The following is a 20,555-nucleotide window of genomic DNA, read 5'->3' as shown; positions in this document are numbered from 1 at the left end:
AGTAACTGTCCCCTCCTCTCTGTGGCTGTAAGAGGGAGAATTATTTTGTCTTTGATTAATAAAGAGTTAATTTCAGTAAAACTGCCTTTAACTCTTTTACAAAGGCTCTGCAGTAGCCCTGGTGGCACACAAGGGAGTGAGCTGCACCTTAGGGAATGTGGAGCTTTGTAGAAAGCGGAACAAGCCTGGGCTGAACCCCCAAGCAGGACAGTGTTTCCAACTTTATTCTGTTCTTGTGTTTATTATCTGAAACAAATGTCCATTACAGTCAAATCTCTTTGAATTTACAAGAACTGTAACAAATTTGTCATTTTTTTTCAGTTTGCTAAGGTTTTCTTGGAGAAATATGTTTTTTCATATCTGTTTGTTTGCTTTGAAATTTCTGTGTTACTTGCCCTAGATTCCCATGCATCATGGCTTACAATGACCCTGGATAATGTTTTTTTTTTCATTCTACCAAAATGGTCAGTGTGGCACCTGGTAACCACATTCTCATCCTAGTAATTTCAGCTACCTATTACTTCACCAGTGATGAATGCTTAACATTATGTGACAACCAAGCTCTTAGTTCTCTTGCATAAGCAAATGGTGACATCTTAAACTATAGTTTCACTCTTCCATTTCGCTGCTGGATAAAGTCTTATGTCGACAGCTGTCTTAATTCACAAGTATCTATTGAGCTATACAAAAGTGTATGATAGGAAGGTTTAAAAGCTAGTAATTTAATTTGCTGAATTCTAATTGATCCTACATCTGAGTCTTCAGAGTAGACCCCAAACTGATCTGAACCATTACTATGTTTTTCATATATTACAGTGATTCTTGTGGGCCTCATGAGGCTGAAGGCCATTTGCTACCATAATAAAAAGGTAGCCTTTGCTCTAGGATCTTTAGCGCTTGCTAAAGTATTATCAGGAAAGTTAATGTTTCTACTGGAGACCTGACTTGCCCAGCCTCTTTCCTTCTTTATTTGCCAAAATAAATCAAATTGTTTTTATTTTCCACTGTAAAATTTTCTGGCAAAACTGGGTTAGATTTTGAAAAAGAGTTTACTCAATCTACTTGTTTGTCAGCATGACAATTTGCAAAGGAGGAAGAACTTTCAACTTTTTGAAGCTGTTTTAATTAGTTGTTTTTTACAACATACTGCACTATATTTTATTTGTTTTGTGTGTGTAAAATGAATTAGCTTGTCCTCCTTTGAAAGTACTGTTGCCTCTGTTTTGGGAAAGCTGATAAGATGGGTGTTTAGAGGTGTTAAGTAAATGTATTAGAGGAGGCTAAAGCATAAATTCTCATGTGCTATGATCAAGATGGACAGTGTCCAATGTAGGAATCACAGTCTGTATAATAAATTGACCAAAAATTACAAAATAATGTAAAATTCAGATTTTTTTATTTGCTGATGACAGATTCTGTACAGATTCTGTTGGCCCACTCCTTCTTGCTGCCATCTGCTGAGGTAGATTTTTGTTTGATGTTTATACCTGGCCCAAAAGAACTTGGCTAGAAGTGACTCCTTTGAGTCTTCTGGGGACAGCTGGTTGTTTGTTAAACAACCAACTGGGACTGCCAAGTTCCTTCCTTACAAACAGTGAAGTTAATTAGTCACCACAGTCAGAGGAAGATGGTGATGAGGCATATTTAATATACGTGAGAAGAGTGGTTGTAAGATACAGAGAGGTTGACTAGGATAATATTTTCATGAAGTTCACTTTCTAATTCTTACACAGTACAAACATCATAGATACAAACAGCTCTAGTAATTTCCCTAGGTCTTCCTGCCTTTACGAGAGCACTGCTACAGTTCAGGTTGTACTGGAGGGGCTAGAAGTAACGGCCAAGGTACTTTCAGACACAGAGCAGATGTGATCACTGGGAGGTATTAATGAAGGAGCATCACATTTCCAGTAAAGATACTCTTGCTTTCATCCCAGATAGCAGGTAATGAACTAGACCAGAACAGTATTTTCAGACATCAAATACCAGCACAACTTCATATCTACTTTTTTTTTTTTTTAAATGACATACTTTCTGTTGTGTTTGACAATCCCTTTAAAAGTAGAATTTTACTTCTTGGTTCAGTAACAAGTATCTCTAATATTTTAACCTGATTTTATATGTACATACGTGTATAAATATATATATATAAGTGTATTTTATGAGTGTGTGTATATAATGACGTATTTCAGGAGGATTTACACAATTCAGTGGAATTGAAAATTCAGTGATCATTGACCAATAATGAAGGAAGACACAGCCCTTGCCCACAAAATATTTGATGAATGTTTTCAACTGACTTAAGAAATTGTTTTCTACAGTTAGTTTGCCTATATTCTTATCAAAACTGTGGGACTTTCCAATGTCAGGACACTTGGTGGGTGGGTATTTCTCAGAAGAATAGAGGACTTATCAGTGTTTGCTTAGGATCTATTACATTCTCAACCATAAAAGTAGTTATGTGGCCCACAGCACTCATAAATCTTCACTTAGTCAAGGCTACTGTCTCTTTCTTCAGACAGTTTATGTTTAAAAAAAATGAGCATATAAGTAATTAGAATCTCAAAACATCTAACTACTTTAGTACTGGTTTGAAAAGTTATACCTTAATTCAGCTTGCAAAATTATCCAAATTATTTATCCACCACAAAAATCTCTCTTTACCCTTATAACGAAAGCATCTTGCTTGGGCACATACTCACCAGAGGGCACTGTTACACGTACTCTTACAGATAATTTACTTTGGTGAATGTAATGTTTTGTCTTGGAAGAAATAGTATGTTGGTGTTAGATTTTGATGCACACTTACTGGGCCTGTTGCTAATAAGGTAATTTGAATTGTTTTAGTCTCTTTATCTACATAAAGTACATTTTTCCTATTGAGGAGTGGTCATTGCTACCAAAGATGGCATGTCTATGGAGGGTCCATCTTTATGCATGTGAATTAACTACATAATATCAAACTCCATGTAATTTACAAAAGGTGAGTCTAAAAAGCTCTGAATCTTTAGATTTCTGGAAACAGGAGCAGAAGAGCAAAGAAATTCATCTTGTTCCTGTGTACTCTTGTAGAAGAGAATGGACAGGTAATATCATGTAAAACCAATAATTCAGCTTTAGATAATTATTATGTTTGCTGTTTATTAATTAAAAGCATATACTTAGATTACACTAGAGATCTCTGTAGCTACACAGTTACACAGATTTGTATTGCTGTTAGGTGAATAAAAATAGCTGAGAAAACTAAATAATGGAAAATTTATGCTTTGGGCTATATTTTATTGTGGAATTAGGCTAGTTTCACCTGATCTCTTAAGACAGATCTTATTCTAATATCTTTTCTGCCTCATTATATTTTCCTGAATTTTTATTTATATTTTTTATAGGAAAAGGTGTTTCAAGTTCCCTAGTATCGGTTTAGGTTTTTGCATGTGTATTTTTACTTCAGGTTGGTTCAGTGCTTCCCAAACCGTCTCAAACCGCACAAATTAAATCATATGCACTATATAAGAAAATGGATCTTCCACCACAAATGAATGCAGACATGCTGTGTTTCTGTTGACTGTGCTCCAGCCACTGTTATTTGTGACCTGTTTTTTTTTTATCACAGAGTGATTTTTTTTTGTTTTAGGTGAGTCCATTATCACTGGTCAGTTTGGCGGCAGCTGCAGAGTGAGAGCTGCTGTCTAGAGCCTAAGGTGTCTGGGCTGTGTTTGGGGTGATCAACAGTGAGGTTGTTTCCTATGGTAGTGTGAAGGCCATCTACAGGACAGCAGAAGGTGGGAAACCAGGACTCTTCTTGCTCTACCTGTCTCATATGTTCAGCTTTTCTACATTAGGTTCTTGCACATAATACTGGTAAATCAGGAGTTTCATGATGATCCCAAGTAGGAAGGTACCTGAAGATAGTTTTTTCAATTATCATGTTACAGAATTATTCATATTTACTAATATATCTTGCTAGGCTTTTGTTGTTTTGTCACCCTGCACTCCTGTATCGTAGGACCAGAATCTCACGGAGAATGGTAAATGCCATGCAATTTTTTTTATCTTTTTTTTTTTTCCTAAAAAGGGCTGCATCTGTGGTAATACAGGGTGAGCTTGATGAAAAATAAACCAAACAATTTTAAATGTCTAATAGAAAGCATTTTTTGCTGTGAGAATGCACACAGCAATAAGCTTGCAGTTTTTTCAAGGAATCACTAGGTATAGGCGAAGGATATGTTATTGGCATGGGTGTGCCTCAGTGGGCCTCCTGGTGTTGTGTGCTCCCCTTGTCCTGGTCTGTGATTGTCCTGTCTTGAAAGAGCAAGCATATGCCAAAGCTCTTCTCCTGCCAGGAAGGCTAGTGAGAGGGAAGCAAGGGGTGCCCTTCCAGACCTCATCCCAATAAAATATGTAGCAAAGATGTATTGCAGGCTCAGGAGATTTGAAATGCTTTTTGCTTGTGATTTTAGACGTTAACGTCTAAATTAACAAGATATCAAAGTATCATTAATTTTCCAAAAATACTTGGGCGAATTTCCTCAAAAATGCTTTTAAAGAAGCAAAGCTATCAAGGTTTAAGATGGAGGGATTTTTTCCTGGATTAATGATTGTTTAATAGAAAGCAAAGGGTAGGGCTAGGATTAGGTTTAAAGTTAGCTTTCATAATGAAAGGAAATTACTAACGAAGTCACACATAGACTCGTCCAGATAAACAGATATTTCTCAGACTTCTGTTGTTCCATGTCTTCATCAGGGCTTCTTGGAAAAGGTTGATTCACGAGGCTGCAAAATTTGTTGTTGCTGCAGACCTGCTGCCACAGGGCAACTCTAGTGTGCATCTGTGTCTTAGGTATCTAAGGATGCATCTGAGATGTGGATGTGGACCTGGAAACCCACTGAAAAAGTTGAAAGAGACATTCCATCGATGCCTTTTACACATCATTTTAATGTCACTCAAGATGGCAGACATCTCAGGGATACTGGAAAGGTTCTTGTAGCAGTTTCAATAGCTTTGGGTAAGGAGCAGGGTAATAACAAACACTGACACTTGAGTTCTTTTCTCCACAAACTCTACAGCATAAATCTTAATAAAGCAGGTGTGTTAAAATAGTTGAACAATGAGTTCATCAGACTTCTAAGCATGTCACTTTCTTTTTTATTAAGTGTTTTGTAATTTCTGCTGATTTTTCTGCAAGCCCATTTGATTACACTTAGTGCAGTTCGCTTGATGCAGTGCGCTTGAATTGCTGTATCAGTGAGATTTGCTAAAATAAGTCACACATGAATTGTAAGCCATTATCTATCATTAACTTATCTAGAATTTCATGACAAACTAAGTGCTATGTATAATGTGTTTTCTCAATTGCTACTGGCTGTGTTGTCTTAGTATAGTAGAATGTGGCTGATAGTCCAGTTACATGCAGTTCAGATACATGGAAACCAATTTTGGTGGAAAATGGGTTTTGTTAATAATTGTAAATATTTAAAATAATTTCAGTTATTTCAATTAATTTAAAGGTGTTTAAATTAAAATTTATGTATTTATTTTAGACTTCTTAGCTGCATACAGTGCCCATGAAATTCATATTAATGAAGAAAAAAAAAGAAACTTGGGCTCTTTATTTAGGACATGAGTTCTAACAAAAAAAAAAACATTTTAAGTTTATTCAGTTGATATTTGTACTTTCCAAGACTTTTCTTTGGTAAAACGGATTTCATTTTCACCTGGAACTGAGCAATAAGAATTGCCTGCTATCATTTATGGTTGCCTGAATAATTTAATGAATTGCAAACTGATGAACTAAAAAAAAAAAAGTCTAGCCAATACAAAGTCTTATCATTCTACTTCTGTAGGGAATACTTAGGGCTGAGGTCAGATTTTCAAAGGGGTTCATGCATCAAAAGATGGAAGTAGATGTTTAGTGAAATACAGCCTACGTTATCCTATGGGGAGTCCGTAAACTCATTATCCTCTCTGCCAGCAAAAAGAAAAGGGTGATCAAAACCAACGTAAATAGTTGTGATTGCTGGTTCTCTTTCCTCTTGAGAAGGGTGGTACAGTGAATATTGTGGCTGCATGCATGTACTTGTAAATGTAAGAGAGAATCCTCTTTGGAAAAGTCACTGTACAAATACCTGCTCTTACTCAGCCTCTTCTGAATACCAGCAATTCTGAATTCAGCCTCTTCTGAATACCAGTCCTTCCCTTTTTTTACTCTTTCAGTTGAGAATCACACTTTTCAGTGTGCTGGTTTCAAACAGGGTGAGGCCAGCTATTATCAAGAGCCATGGGTTCTCTCAGAGTGCATATTTGCATCTTAAGGTGCCCCAATACTTTGACAAATCTCTGCAACCTCTTTTTATGGGGATACTTGATCTTCTGTTGGTTTATGGTTTCAGGTTGCCCACAGATACTTTGTTGAGAATATGAGTTGTTGAGTTCTACCCAGGTCTAAGATCCTTTTGCTCACCACCTTCAGTGTTTGGAACTGGTGTCGAAAGAGTGTTCTCTATTAAAGAACATAGTTAGGCTAGTATTTCTCACTGTTTCTCCTTATTTTTATTTGTCTCCTCTCATCTAATCTTCTCTCATCTAATCTCCTCTCATCTCATAATTTTAGTCAGTTTTCTGAAGACTAGCTACTGCTTTTTACAGTATTTTCTATGCCATGTCTTCCAACAATTAATGGACTGTTTCAACTAAAATCAATAGCAGCCCATAACGTATGAAGAAATATTTTTGTGGTGTAAACAATTGCAAAGTTTCCCTTTTATGGCATAAAACAGCTGCACAATTTCTTTTAATGATCTTAGTAAAATGTAACTATCTTTTGTTGGACTTGCCATCAAGCTTTCATTTGAAGATCACCCTCAGACTCATATGAGCTTCTATTTCTAGGTTTACTTCTGTTTCTAGAAGTTTGCTTTTTTGCAATTTCTTGCAAAAAAAAAATCTGCTTTTCTATTTCTATGTCTTACTAAGAGTTTTACATAGCTTTCTCCACAGGCTTGTTTGAGCCAAATATCCCAAATGATACAACTTTTTTTGAGATTGAAAGGGATTGTGTACTTTGTCCCTTAGTACTGTCTACGAGATACAGCATGTTGCTATTGTTTCAGATGTAGTGCTGCTTTGCAATAATTTGCATGTTTTGTGTATGGATTTGGTTACTGAATGGTATACTTTATGACTACATTCAGTTAAATATTGGAAGTTTATTGTGTGATCATATTTGTTTAGCTTAATGCAGATATGTTGGAAAATCAAGAACAGTGGCTTGATACAGCACCTATCTACTAGCACTTGTGGTAGAATTAATGCCGTTTACTTTTACCTACCTCTTGCAATCAGTGGTTTTACCAGTGGACTTGTCAAAGTGAGTGTAAAAGTCTATGTTCATTGACATAGGAAAACAAAAGCCGAATAAGACTGAAAAGGATAAGGAGCATAAGGACTAACATGAAGGGGTTACAAAATGAAAAATTTCAGGGACTTGAGTGACTTGTAAGGTGAAACATGATCAATCTCATCCAGGGGTTGTAAAAAAGCTGGCTGATCATTCTGCTCCTCAGTAGTAACAAGTTCCCAAAGAGAAAAAAGATTAATCTTGTTAGCTAGGCTGGTGGACTGCACTGTGCTGCAACTCTAGACCTAATATATTCTTTTGTAGAGAAGAGGTCAAGAATTGACAGAAATGGATGTAAATATGAATCTGGGTTCAGTGTTGCATCTAACTATTGTTAAAGGTAGTTAGAAAAAAACAATTTGCAAAAGTTTTAAAGAACTTTTTTTAACTTTGCTGAATTGGATTTTTCATGATTGGATTAATGAAAATTTTTCTTGATTTGAGAACTAGCTTTCTCCCTCCTTTTTTTTTATTTTTCACTGCCATTATTTTGTGAATGCTTCTTCAGAAAATTTGTACATATTAACCAAATTTTTTACTTAGCCTAGTAGTTATCATTATTGTCAGGTCTTTCTGATGGTGTTATTCTAATGACCAGTGAATTAGTATGGGGAATGTTTACACAATTCTGAAAGTTTTCTTCCTTGAAAATCCAGATTTAAATCTGTTATATCTCTATATAACAGATTTTTATAAGTTTTTCAAATTTTTAACTTATAAGCACATTTCCTTAAAGATAACTGGCATTGCATTTAAACACGCAATAGAGTCCTTTCCAATCCTATCTTATGATTCTATGACTCTTTCATAAATTTGTCCCTAAGCCAAACAGCATAAAGTTGGCTTTTTTTCTCTCTGTATGAACAAAAAACATATATATGTGATGAAAATAAAATTGCAATATAAATCTGTTGACATTCAGTTTTGTGTATATTTTGTTGGCATCTATTTTCATTATGGAAACTGAATTTGTAACTATTAATGCAAATATATTTGCTTACCCAAGACTTCAGTGCCAACTTTTGCGATTAAGATTACTTAAAGTACATCGTCCACATTTTAACTGTGAGTTTTTACAGTATTTTAAACATGTAAGTAAACAAGCCACAGTATATATAGGCAGTGTAATTTTTTTTAAAAGGTCATCTGTATAAGTCAGCTACAAATCACTTCTTTTTTTTCATTGCTAGTCAAGTCTCATTGCCACTATTTATTTTATGAAAGTTCTATGTAAATATATTAAAAATGTTTTCATGGTTTTTATTGCTGGATAATTCAGACCCCATTATTGACACTGTTTCCTGATTTATTTTTAGTTTTTTTATTCAGAAAAGTCTTCAAAATTTAGGGAGGCATAAAGTTGACAAAAAGCTGCGTATGTTTTTCCTACCCTCTTCCAATTGCCTGACAGTTTGTCAAGAGTGTAAAATTATGTAGCAGAGCGTAAAATATGGATTAAACAAAATTCAATCATCTTGAAAGGGGCACGGGTTTGTTTTGGTTTTCTGCCATTATTTTCTTCTTTTTTTTTTCTTTCTCTATCTGTGCATGTTTTGTTCTCCCCTGCTCTTAAGCAAAATGATGTGATTTATCACAGTGCTTTACTTTAGTTCCTAGCTCAATGAAATAATTCAACACATAGCTCTTTTTTATTGTGTTTTTATTTCAGCAAGCCATTTTTTTGCACAATAGCACAGTGTTTGGGCACTTGAAAATTCAAATGAAAAGGGGAATTTTTCCCTCAGAGAAGTTTTTGACCAACTTTTCTAATCAGAGCATGCTATTTGAAGAATGTTGCCAAGCTATATGCTTTCTCTGTTTATTGTGTACATTTCTTTGCTTGTGCAAACACAACCTGTTGTATGTTTTGCAGACAATATTAATGAAATATATCACATGTTGTTTTGGTCATGTAATTTGTTTATTCTGAGCAGTTGGTAGTTTATGACTGGGCTTTCCCATTTGTGCATTTTGTTTCTCAAAAGAGAACAGGTTCTCAGAGCAAAAAGAAGAGGAACTGCTGAAATCTGTAGTAAAAAATATATATCTCTGACAAAAGGCTAACGAGAGTATCTCGGGAAAAGTCTAGAGAAAATGGAGAGAGCAAAAGACGATAGAGTAATACAACAGAAGTATCATACAGCAGGGGAAATGTAGTTTACCTCCTCCCCCCCCTTCCCCCCCCCCAAAAAAAAAAATCAAAACAATGAACCCAGGAAAGAATAAAAAATAGAAAATATATCCAGATTTTTTTTTTTTTTCAGATTAAAAAGTGATCCAAAGACCAGTCACATTCAAATTGTCACAGGAAATGTGTAACTGTACTCATGGGCATTTTATGAGCATCTGTTATGAAGGTTTCAAAGAAGAAAATCTGCTAACATTTTAGTGAATGTAATAAGAAATTCAACAATGTCCTCTTCCAGGTTCAGATGCATTTTTTTTTATACTACAAAATGTTTCCATTAAGGAATTTCTCTAATTTCAGTAGTAGTCTAGGGTCTTCATGATATATATATATATATATATATAAAAATTCTTTTACAGTTATTTTTGTACTTAGGTAATTAATTAAACTAAAAAAAATTCAAGGAGAGAAAAGATTAGCTGAAAAGGAGTAAGTGGGACAGGGAAAGGAGAGAAAAATGTTGGGAAAGAAAAACTGGAATATAGGCAGCACATGGGTGGGGTGGAAGTAAAGTAACTCTGCAGGCATTTTAAATGACATAAAGAGGCAACCCTAAAAATAGTAAAATGGGTTATTCTTCACAAATAGGAAAAAATCCAAACAATCAACCAGGAATGGTCAAAGGGTGTAAGTAGAAATAACTGAACTGGAAGTAATTTAATATATTTACACAATAGCATACTGTTTGACACTTGAAAATTCAAATGAAAAGAGGAAATTTTTCCTCGTAGTAGTTTTTGACCAACTTTTCTACTTAGAGCATATTATTTGAAAAACACTTCCAATGCCTGAAGGGGGTCTACAAGGATGCTGAGAGGGACTCTTCCTCAGGGACTGTAGTGATAAGACAAAGTGTAATGGGTTTAAATTTAAACAGGGGAAGTTCAGATTAGATATAAGGAAGTCCTTTACTGTGAGGGTGGTGGGGCACTGGAACAGGTTGCCCAGAGAAGTGGTAAATGCTCCATCCCTCACAGTATTCAAGGCTAGGTTGGACAGGGCCTTGGGCAATGTGGTGTACTGGCAGTCAGGGTGGAACAAAATGATCTTAGGTCCTTTCCAGCCCTAACTATTCTATGATTCTGTGATTTTGGCTGTGATTGCAGCTGTAACCAATCAGTAGGCTTTGATTGGTCCCTAGAGTTTGTTTGGGTTTTTTTTTGCATATTGTTATTGGCCATTTTTAAATCAAAATTGAAATGGATTCTTACATAGGACAACCACATATTTTCAATCCCCAGTAGGAATCACTGGATCAAATTACACCTTTCTGTGTTATTCAGAAGTCAGTGTAGATTATCAGTGTCCTCTCATGGGAGCTATGCTTCTTAAAGCTTCTCAGAAAGTAATGTAAATGGTAAAGACAGAGGAAACTCTACTTAAATACTAAATAAATAACTATAGCTCTTTCAGTTGAAAAGATCTGTTTTAAAGGAACAGATCAATGTAGTAATTATTATAAAAATGGTCACAATATGATATACTTCATACAGCTTAAATTTGACTGCTTGTCAGGAGGAGAGGAAAGTCTGATTTGCTGTCAGATTCAAAGGTTCATACTTGTCCACTTCCGCCATTCTGCCTCCCTTATTCAACTCTTTCAATGTTGCTCTAAAAGAAAATGGATTTTGACTGAATTTATAAAGTTAATCTTTTTTTCTGTGGTTTTTTTTTTTTACTTCACAGTTTGTGTGAAGCAGGCTTTAAAACATTGGCCAGAAGTCTGCGAGCAATGACAACCAGGGATTTGAGACAGGAGAATTAGTAGCAGTTCCAGGTATCAGTGGGTACGAAGGTCTCTGTCATTAAGGACCACGACTAAATAAACATGCTGGGATATGATTGCTTTATTGCTGTTTGCTCATTTTATGTCATTTTATTGCCTTACTAATGGCTATAGGATTAGGTGTGTAAGGGAGTTCTGAAAATGTAGAGCTAAAAGGTATATAAAAAAGTGTGTGCTTTCCATAGAGATTCTAACTTTTTCTCATCATGGATGGTGGAGAGACTAATTTACCTTGAATAGATAAGCACGGGTAGGGATAGAGGCACAGAGGGACCTAAATAACAGATCCATTTCAAGGCTTCATCCTCACTTCACTACACCTGATGGTTTCTATGTGTCTTTATAGTGGCCCCAGTGGGAGAGGCTGTGTCATTACAAGTAGTGCTTTTTCCTTCACAGTTAGTCAAACAGTATGTTTCTTAACCAGGGTCTAAATGTGAAAATATTCAGATAAGTATTAATTATATGTGCATTTAAGTATTAAATAAAACACTCTAATTTCTGATATTGCCAGCATCAATCTGGTATATTGGTGTAACTATCACTTCTGAGGACAGAAATTACTGATGGGCTAATAATTTTACTGCTTTCTATTTTGCATGCACTGCAGTTTCACAGGATTGATAAAGAATGTAGTTCCTCAGCAGACCTACAATTTAGACTGTAAGAATCTCTGTTCTTGACTAAAGTCCTGTTGTATCTAAATAAGGAAAGTTAGTTTCATTCCTGATGTCCAGAAATGATTTTCTGTGTTGTCAGTTTCTTCCAAGGGAAAGAACGATGTATGACCCAAAAGGTTTCTAGTGAAATAAAAAACAAAGCAAGGAATATTATCTTAGTTGAAGCTAGTGGATGTATATTTTTTAATAGGAAAACCTGAAAATAGCATGCTCTTTTTTTGGATCTTAACAGCATGAAGTTACATTTGGGATGCAGAAAAAAAATATTTCAGAATTTTATGAGTGACCAGTGTATATTTTGTTTGATTCAGTAATTACTTATAAATGTACAGAGGACACATACACAAGAATTGTTGTGGTTTAAACCCAGCTGGCAACCATGTACCATTCAGCCTCTCACCTAGGAAGAAAATTAACTCTATCCAGACAAAACCAGGGCAGTATCTATAGAATTAATAGGTAACACTGACATAAATATGCATAAAGTAAAAAAAGAAATATAGTTACTGCCCAGCTAAAGCTTAGCATTTAAAAGTGCAGTTTACCCAAGAAAAGTCAATGGGGCTGCAAGAGTTGTAAAGTAGTTCTCAAGGTTACTACAATGTCCCTTTGTTTCCTTTACGCCTTTATCCTTCATGAAACCCTCTCCACATAGTCAAATTAAATTTCTCTTTCAGTCTTTTCTACTACAAAACCTGGTTTACTATGCAGTTTACCCAGAACCTAAATATTAGAGTCATCCAAAGAGCTGGGAATCTTTTATTCATATGCTTCTATGTCAACACTTCTACACTCTTAAAAACCATTTTGTCTCTTATTCCCTCTATGTAATTCTTCCAGATAGTATTTTAAGACATTGTATAAATTCTATGCTTTTTAATTCTACAAGTGGAAGGAAATCTGGCATCAACATTGTCTGATGACTTAAGTGTTTTCTCAAAGTTTCTTTAATCTTCAGAATTGCCTTTGTACCTTGAGTGAAAGCACTGTGTCCTCAGCTCTTATAATCCAAATAAGAATTTTCTTTAGGAGTATAGTTGGTTTGCATTCCATTTATTTTACTCTTATTGGCTGCAGGTATTACCTAGAGGATGGAAAAACAGTCTAGGAAATCAGCCTTCCCTCACCTGTGTATGGAGAGCTGAAGATTCTATACAGTGTTGTGGTTTTTTTTGAATGTAAGTAAAGTTTTGCTGCATGCTTCACCAACCTCCTTTCTTGCTAGCTGTCCTATTTCCACATGCAACTCTCAGAAAAAGATGAACATTTGGAGATGCAACTGATGGAAAGGTCATGAGCTCCTGAAAACCACATAAATACCTCAGAAACTGGAGAAATTTGTGCTTGGTTTCTGGAAGCTATGCACACACCAAAGTTTTTTGTTAAATGGTATAATTATGTTATTCACCCAAGTCTGTGTGTGCTCCTCGTGGGACAATTGCTCCCTCACCATATCTTATGACTTTCTCCAGTTGTTCAGATTTTCCAGTATCCTTCTGGGAACGGTGAACAGAAAACACTAGTTTTTGTTTTGGGTTGGTTGGTTTGTTTGTTTTTTTTTTTTTCTTTTTTCTTTTTTCTTTTTTTTATGCTTTAAAGAGCTAATTGAGGATTTGCAGCTCCAACATGTATTGACCTTGAAGACCCAGTCTTTGAAAGGGGATGATTTTTTCTACTGATTTCATTAGAATTTGAGTGATTAGGTATTCTTCAGTTCTGGGCCTTAAATATACAGCACTTCAAAAAATATTTTTCCCTTTTCCACTTTCTTAAGTAAGTTCTATTGTGAATGTTTCTTTCTGTACCCCAGTGAACTCCATGATTCTTGTTCCTTCCCACTCAGCAGCAACGTGTGCATTTTGAATTCAGTCCTGCTTGGTTCATCAGGATGATTTTTGCACATTTTCCCTTTTTAATTATATAACACCACTTTTGCATAGTTTGTGCAAACATCCTTTGGAATTGTTACAATTTAATTTTCTGTCAAGGATAGTTCCAAAGAAGAGAAAATGATTGGCAGAGGAAATGATGCTGATGTATATCTTATTTGCAATTCTAATAACAGCTTTGTGAATTTGAACACATTAGGAAAGAGCACTTCACTCAAGTGCACATAATTGCAGAACTTGCTAAACATGCCTAAGAATAATGCTACTCCAGTCTGGGCAAATTAGATGGATAACATCGTTTGCAGCAGTTGTTAATTATGTATCAGCTGCAGTCACAGCATAATTCTGTTAATTGCTTATCACACTAAGGTTAACTTGCTGTCATTTATATTTGTTTAATTCATAATTAGAAAAACACACTTGATATAGTTCACTGACCACTTTTAAAACAAATATTAATGATGTAAATAACATAAGACTAGAAGAGATCTCCTGAGTCATCAGTTTGACTGATGTCACCAGCCCTTTCATAAATTCCTCTCAGTGTCTGGTTAGGTTCCTCATCAATACTACCTAAATAGAAGTTTGTTACAGTGCTGTAACCCTGCCATGTTTAGAAGCTTTCTACTTGCCAGTTTCAAATTTATGCCTTTGTTGTTATGGCAGCATTGTTTTATCATCTAAATAATTCCAGCCCCTCTATGATGTTGACCATGCATGGTTTATTTGTGAAATAAACTCCCTCTCACTTTTTGCATCCCTCAGATGGGCAAAACAGCTCCTTTTAGTCTTCTTGCATAAGATCTAAATTCTCATGCCCTGAACATGGCTGGCAAGCCATTAATACTCCTTAATTCCAGCCATAATGTCAGCTTTTAAATCCCCGCCTCGTGCAGATGGAAGAAGAAATGCCATTCACTGTCAGATGAATGACAGCAGGAGGTGTAGATGAGTTCTGCTGGCTCTATGAAATGTGTCCAGAAGTACTGGTGGAAGAGACTGTCTGACTTCTTATTTTGGCTAAGTGAACCTACATGGCAGTATTTTAATGAAAACTCTTTGAGACAGCTAAGTGAGTCTTTTCAAACTAAGTCCCTTATGGTAATTTACTTTATGTATCTATCTAAAAAAAAAATAAAAAATAGGGAATGCCATAGTTATTTAGCCACAGTAGAAAGGTATTGTGTTTCTGAAAGAATAAAAATTCAGTTAAGTGAAAAACTGGGGGACAGTTGTGGAACAATCCTGTACGGGGGGAAGAATTAGGGAGCTGGATGCAGGGAAGCTCTGCTGAGAAGAACCAAAGGGTCTTGGTAGACAGAGTGCAGAGCATGAGCCAGTAGTGTGTCCTGAAACCAGAGGACCAATAGCATCCTGGGCTGTATTAGCAGGATCGAGAGAAGTGATTACTCCGTTTTACTCAACAGTTGTTAGATGTCATCTAAAATGGTGAATCCAGTTTTGCCCCTTCCCTTCCCCTGTGTCCTCTTCTTTCTTCAAAGATAGGCATGGATAAAATGGAGGAAGTCCGAAGGAGGGCCATCAAGATGGTCAGGGCCTTGAACACCTGCCCAATTTCAGCCTGGAGATGAGACGCCTTTGGGGAAGAGGCCTCACAACAGCCTCTGCTGCCTAAAGGTGGTTTGTGAAAAGATGAAGCCAGGCTTTTCACTGTGGCGCAGGTGGAAGGACAAGAGACTATAGACATAATTTCACACAGGAGAATTTCAGACTGTGGGTAAGGAGAAAAATGCCCCCTCTGAGAAGCAAGGGATACCATGTCCAGGAGAGTAACAGGGTGCCCAAAAAGATTGGGCTGTCTTCATCCTTCAAAGTAGTTCCAGATATGGCTGGATAAAGCCCTTAGCAACCCGGACTGACCTGATTGAGGAGAAAGTTGAACTCAGTGATCTTCTAAGGTCTTTGAAATTAAGCATTAAGAATGTATTCAGGATTCTTCATGTCAATAGCGGTATTTCATATAGTTCCCCCGTTTGGACTTTTAAAACTGATTATTGGGTGACATACAAACGCCCAGGCTTTAACTTCACTTTTGTATCTTTTCTTTCTTGACTGAATTTTATATTCAGATCCCCTTCAGGAAATAACAGAATCATAGCATCATTGGGGTTGGAAAGGACCTTAAGATCATCTAGTTCCAACCCCCCTGCCATGGGCAGGGACACCTCACACTAAACCATGTCACCCAAGGCCTCGTCCAACCTGGTCTTGAACACTGCCAGGGATGGAGCATTCACAGCCTCCCTGGGCAACCCATTCCAGTGCCTCACCACCATCACAGTAAAGAATTTCGTCCTCATATCCAATCTAAACTTCCCCTGTTTAAGTTTTAACCTGTTAACCCTTTGTCCTATCACTAAAGTCCCTAATGAATAGTCCCTCCCCAGCATCCCTATAGGCCCCCTTCAGATACTGGAAGGCTGCTATGAGGTCTCCACGCAACCTTCTCTTCTCCAGGCTGAACAGCCTCAGCTTTCTCAGCCTATCTTCATACGGGAGGTGCTCCAGTTCCCTGATCATCCTCGTGGCCCTCCTCTGGACTTGTTCCAACAGTTCCATGTCCTTTTAATGTTGAGGATACCAGAACTGTACACAATACTCCATGTGAGGTCTCACAAAAGCAGGTGAGGTCTCACAAAAGCAACGACAATAATATTTTTTTGCATTATTATTTTCCTTCTCCTTTTTCTTGGGTACACATTCACAAACCAGAACTGCAGGCAGCACCATGCAGTACAGCTGTCCCACATTTAGACAAGGTAGCTTAAGATTTGCTTTGTGTTCTCTGTTATGAGAAATGATCTTCACCTAACTTGGTTTTGGATTATACTACATATATCTCATTTTTTATCAAACACAGAAGTACCTGGGCCTGATTTTGTTAATCCTCATTTAGAATAGTGTTCATCATTTTATGATTGTACACATGGCTATTATTAATTTGGCTGACTCCCTTCCTGAAGCTCAGGCCCTCTGAAACATATTTTAGGTTGGAACAAACATTCATTATGTGAACTAGGAATATAACAATATTTTGAATTTGTTTTAAAATATGATAAAGGATGTTTTTCTTCTGGCATTCAGAATCTGTAACAGGTGGGCTATATGATATATTTTCAATTTTGAGAAAGTGCTAAGGTGAAAAGTACAGGAGGTGAGTCTCTACCTTCAGCTCTCTTCTCAGATTTTGGGGAGTCCTTTGTGTAGGTTCACTCCACCTAACTAGGTGGTTGTGCGCTTGTGTGAGCACTTTGGTTAGTCAACCAGTGGGAAGAAGTGGATGCTCTGAGAGGTGATTCAATTCAACCTACTGTTAAAGATAGGTATGATGAAAATGTTTAAATGTGCCTGTTTCTGATCATAGTATACAAAAGAAGTAAGATATCTAATTTGCATGCAGATGACTATATTGTGGACATGTGGACTCAGGTGTCATAAACACTATTTGTCCTTTGCCTTGGTTCTCTGTTCATAAAAAGGGGAATATAGTTTGTCTCTCTGTCACAGATATGGAGATAATGTTTCAGAATGCAAAGTTTTCTGATAAAATGATGGAGCCTACCTACATGAACAAATTAAAACCAAGAAATACACATGGGCATTGCTGATGCCCGTAAGACCCACTCAGACACAGCTGTTACGTATGATATTTAAGGTAGACATGACTATTTAACCTACATTATTGCAGCTACATATAACTTTTCAGATTGTATCTTGATAATTTTTATTGTGGTTGTGGTCAGTGGCTCAATGTCCAGTTGGAAAACAGTAATGATTGGTGTCCCTCAGGGATCAGTGTTGGGACTGGTCTTGTTTGACATCTTTGTCAGTGACATGGACAGTGGGATTGAGTGTGCCCTCAGCAAGTTTGCTGATGACACCAAGCTGTGTGGTTTGGTTGATACACTGGAGGGAAGGGATGCCATCCAGAGGGACCTTGACATGCTTGTGAGGTGGGCTGATGCCAACCTCATGAAGTTTAACCATGACAAGTGCAAGGTCCTACACCTGGGTCGGAGCAATCCCAGGAACAGCTACGAGATGGTCAGAGAAGAGATTCAGAGCAGCCCTGTGGAGAAGGATTTCGGGTGTTGGTTAATGAGAAACTGAACATGAGCCGGCAGTGCACGCTTTGAGCCCAGAAAGCCAACCATATCCTGGGCTGCACCAAAAGGAGCGTGACCAGCAGGTCGAAGGAGGTGATCCTGCCCCTCTACTCTGCTCCTGTGAGACCTCACCTGGAGTATTGTATGCAGTTGTGGTGTCCTCAACATTAAAAGGACATGGAACATTGGAATAAGTCCAGAGGGGGCCCATGAGGATGATCAGGGGACTGGAGCACCTCCCGTATGAAGACAGGCTGAGAAAGTTGGGGCTGTTCAGCCTGGAGAAGAGAAGGCTGTGTGGAAACCTCATAGCAGCCTTCCTGTATCTGAAGGGGGCCTATAGGGATGCTGGGGAGGAACTCTGCATTAGGGACTGTAGTGACAGGACACGTGATAATGGGTTAAAATTTAAACAGGGGATGTTTAGATCATATATAAGGAAGAGTTTCTTTGCTGTGAGGGTGGTGAGGCACTGGAATGGGTTTCCCAAGGAAGCTGTGAATGCTCCATCCCTGGCAGTGTTCAAGGCCTGGCTGGACAGAGCCTTGGGTGGCATGGTTTAGTGTGAGGTGTCCCTGCCCATGGCAGGGGGGTTGGAACTAGATGATCTTAAGGTCCTTTCCAACCCTAACTATTCTATGATTCTATAATTCTGTAACTGCACCTATGTCCATTTCTCAAAGTTTCCTCTTATCCACTTTTAAGATTGAAGCTAAGCACAACTTCACAGGACCGCTTCTTTCATAGTTTCCATGCCAATGCATTTTTTCCTGCTCAGCTTGATCAGTGCTCTGGCTTTATTAACCAGAGAGATGCAGCCCACCTTATTTTTCTAATATTTATCATCAGCTTTTAAAAGGGACTTTTACTGATCTTGAGCCTATTAAAATCACTGTTAAAAATGTGTTTGGAGCAGATATGTCTGTATGTCTTGGAAGTCACAGCTAATGTTCTATTCCTACCTGGAAACACACCTGATGTGTTAAAATAAAAAGAGGAACACTGTCCAACTGCAGAGTGGATCTCTATGTCCACAAGAAAGAACAGACTTAAGCTCTTCTAGAAGATTCTGTTTTATGTGCTCTGGGATCTGAATTTATAAGACTTACAATGCAGATGCCTCTTTCCATAAAGGTATCAAGTGTCCAGGTCCTCCACTATTCTCAGGACAGCCCTGTTTGTATTTTGCAAGGAGATATGGTTGTTGTTTCATGTTTGTTGAAACCAAGAACGATGTTGTTCTCTTAAGGAAAATACAATTTTAATACGAAATTTCTTGGTTTATGACATAGTGGAATGGTTTCTTTGGCCCAATTTAGGATATTTTAGAAGCTTTGGATTGTTGGTTTTGATATACTTTACAAACTGTTATTTCAGCAGTGCTAAATCCCATAATATGTTATTGTTCTCAAACCAGAAAGCATCCCTTTAAAATTCAGGGTATTTTAAATGCATGCCTCCCCAGAAGTTAATTTGTTTTAAAAAAAAACTTCATATTTATTTGATGCATAAAATTGAATAATTTTGATACTTTGAGCTGTTACAAAATATCATTGAAACAGAATGTTTTAATAATTTTGTATTGTTCCTTCATGAGGGTAATATTTTTAAATTTCTGTCCTTTTGTTATAATTTCTGTTTAAACTCATAAACATGCTCTGAACTTCCCATTAACTGATTTTCATAAGAATAAAATTGAGAGAAGTTGCCAAGCTAAGCATAATCATGCTAGTGCCTTGGAAGAGTCAAGTCAAGTGTGTTGACACAACATTCTTTCTGCAGGAATGTGATGAGTCAGTTTAGACTCTAGTTAAAATTTTTAATTTTAGACAGAGTAACTGAAAATAATGGGAATTCTCTGCCTAGTTATTTAATTAGTCTTTTTCATAGGACCATGAGTTATATAGTCACTAGCACAGGCAGAAATGTACTGAGTTTGTTTTGAAACAGTATGTAGAAATATAATTCAGAAGAGGATAGAATATAGAAATTTGAAGACTTGCTGCAATTAATTCATCACACACAAACAAAGGATTCTAGGCAAACTGAAAAAAAAAAGCACCAAACAAACCTTACCTTTATGCTGGTTAACCTTTTTTTGAACTCTTTTATTGTGTATGACAAAGGCAATGGTGTTTACCTGTGGAAAAAAAAACAACAACTCATTATGCAATATTTCCAAGATAAATGTGGATAATTTGTAAATAAAATTTATCTAACTGGTAATATAAAACATTGTTTATGAGCAAGTTTGTATAAAAACCTGCCAAGAAGGCTTCTTAAGAAATTACTAATCACCTGGGGATGACTGAACAAATGTTTAGTCTTGCTTATCAATATCATGATGGTTTGGCTTTATCTTATACCTGAACTCCTTCCTCTTTTCTTCTCATTTCATTCTGTTCTGCAGAACAAGTCTCTGATTAATTTCCTGTGTATATCAGAAAATAATGAGTTACCTGATTTAAGCAAATAATTAACAAGTGACTCC

The 20,555-nt window shown here is 36.8% G+C and overlaps 1 protein-coding gene across 4 annotated transcripts in view; it reads left to right on the top strand.

Moving 5' to 3' along the window:
- Positions 1–20,555, top strand: part of HNF4G (hepatocyte nuclear factor 4 gamma) — a 61,952-nt gene that overhangs the window by 14,495 nt on the left and 26,902 nt on the right. For 2 of the 4 annotated variants that reach the window (XM_062633157.1, XM_062633158.1), the window contains exon 2: positions 13,126–13,226. The gene's annotated coding sequence lies outside the window, so the exon portion shown is untranslated. Of the gene's footprint in view, positions 1–11,973; positions 12,032–12,991; positions 13,227–20,555 lie in introns of those variants that run through there. The other 2 variants (XM_062633161.1, XM_062633159.1) reach the window with 2 other exon arrangements.

This window comes from Pezoporus occidentalis, unplaced genomic scaffold, assembly GCF_034315485.1.
Source record: "Pezoporus occidentalis ecotype Australia unplaced genomic scaffold, CSIRO_AGI_Poc_V1 ctg4, whole genome shotgun sequence".
NCBI lineage: Eukaryota > Metazoa > Chordata > Aves > Psittaciformes > Psittacidae > Pezoporus > Pezoporus occidentalis.
Note: the sequence above shows the minus strand (reverse complement) of the source record. Positions and strands in the feature narration are given on the sequence as shown.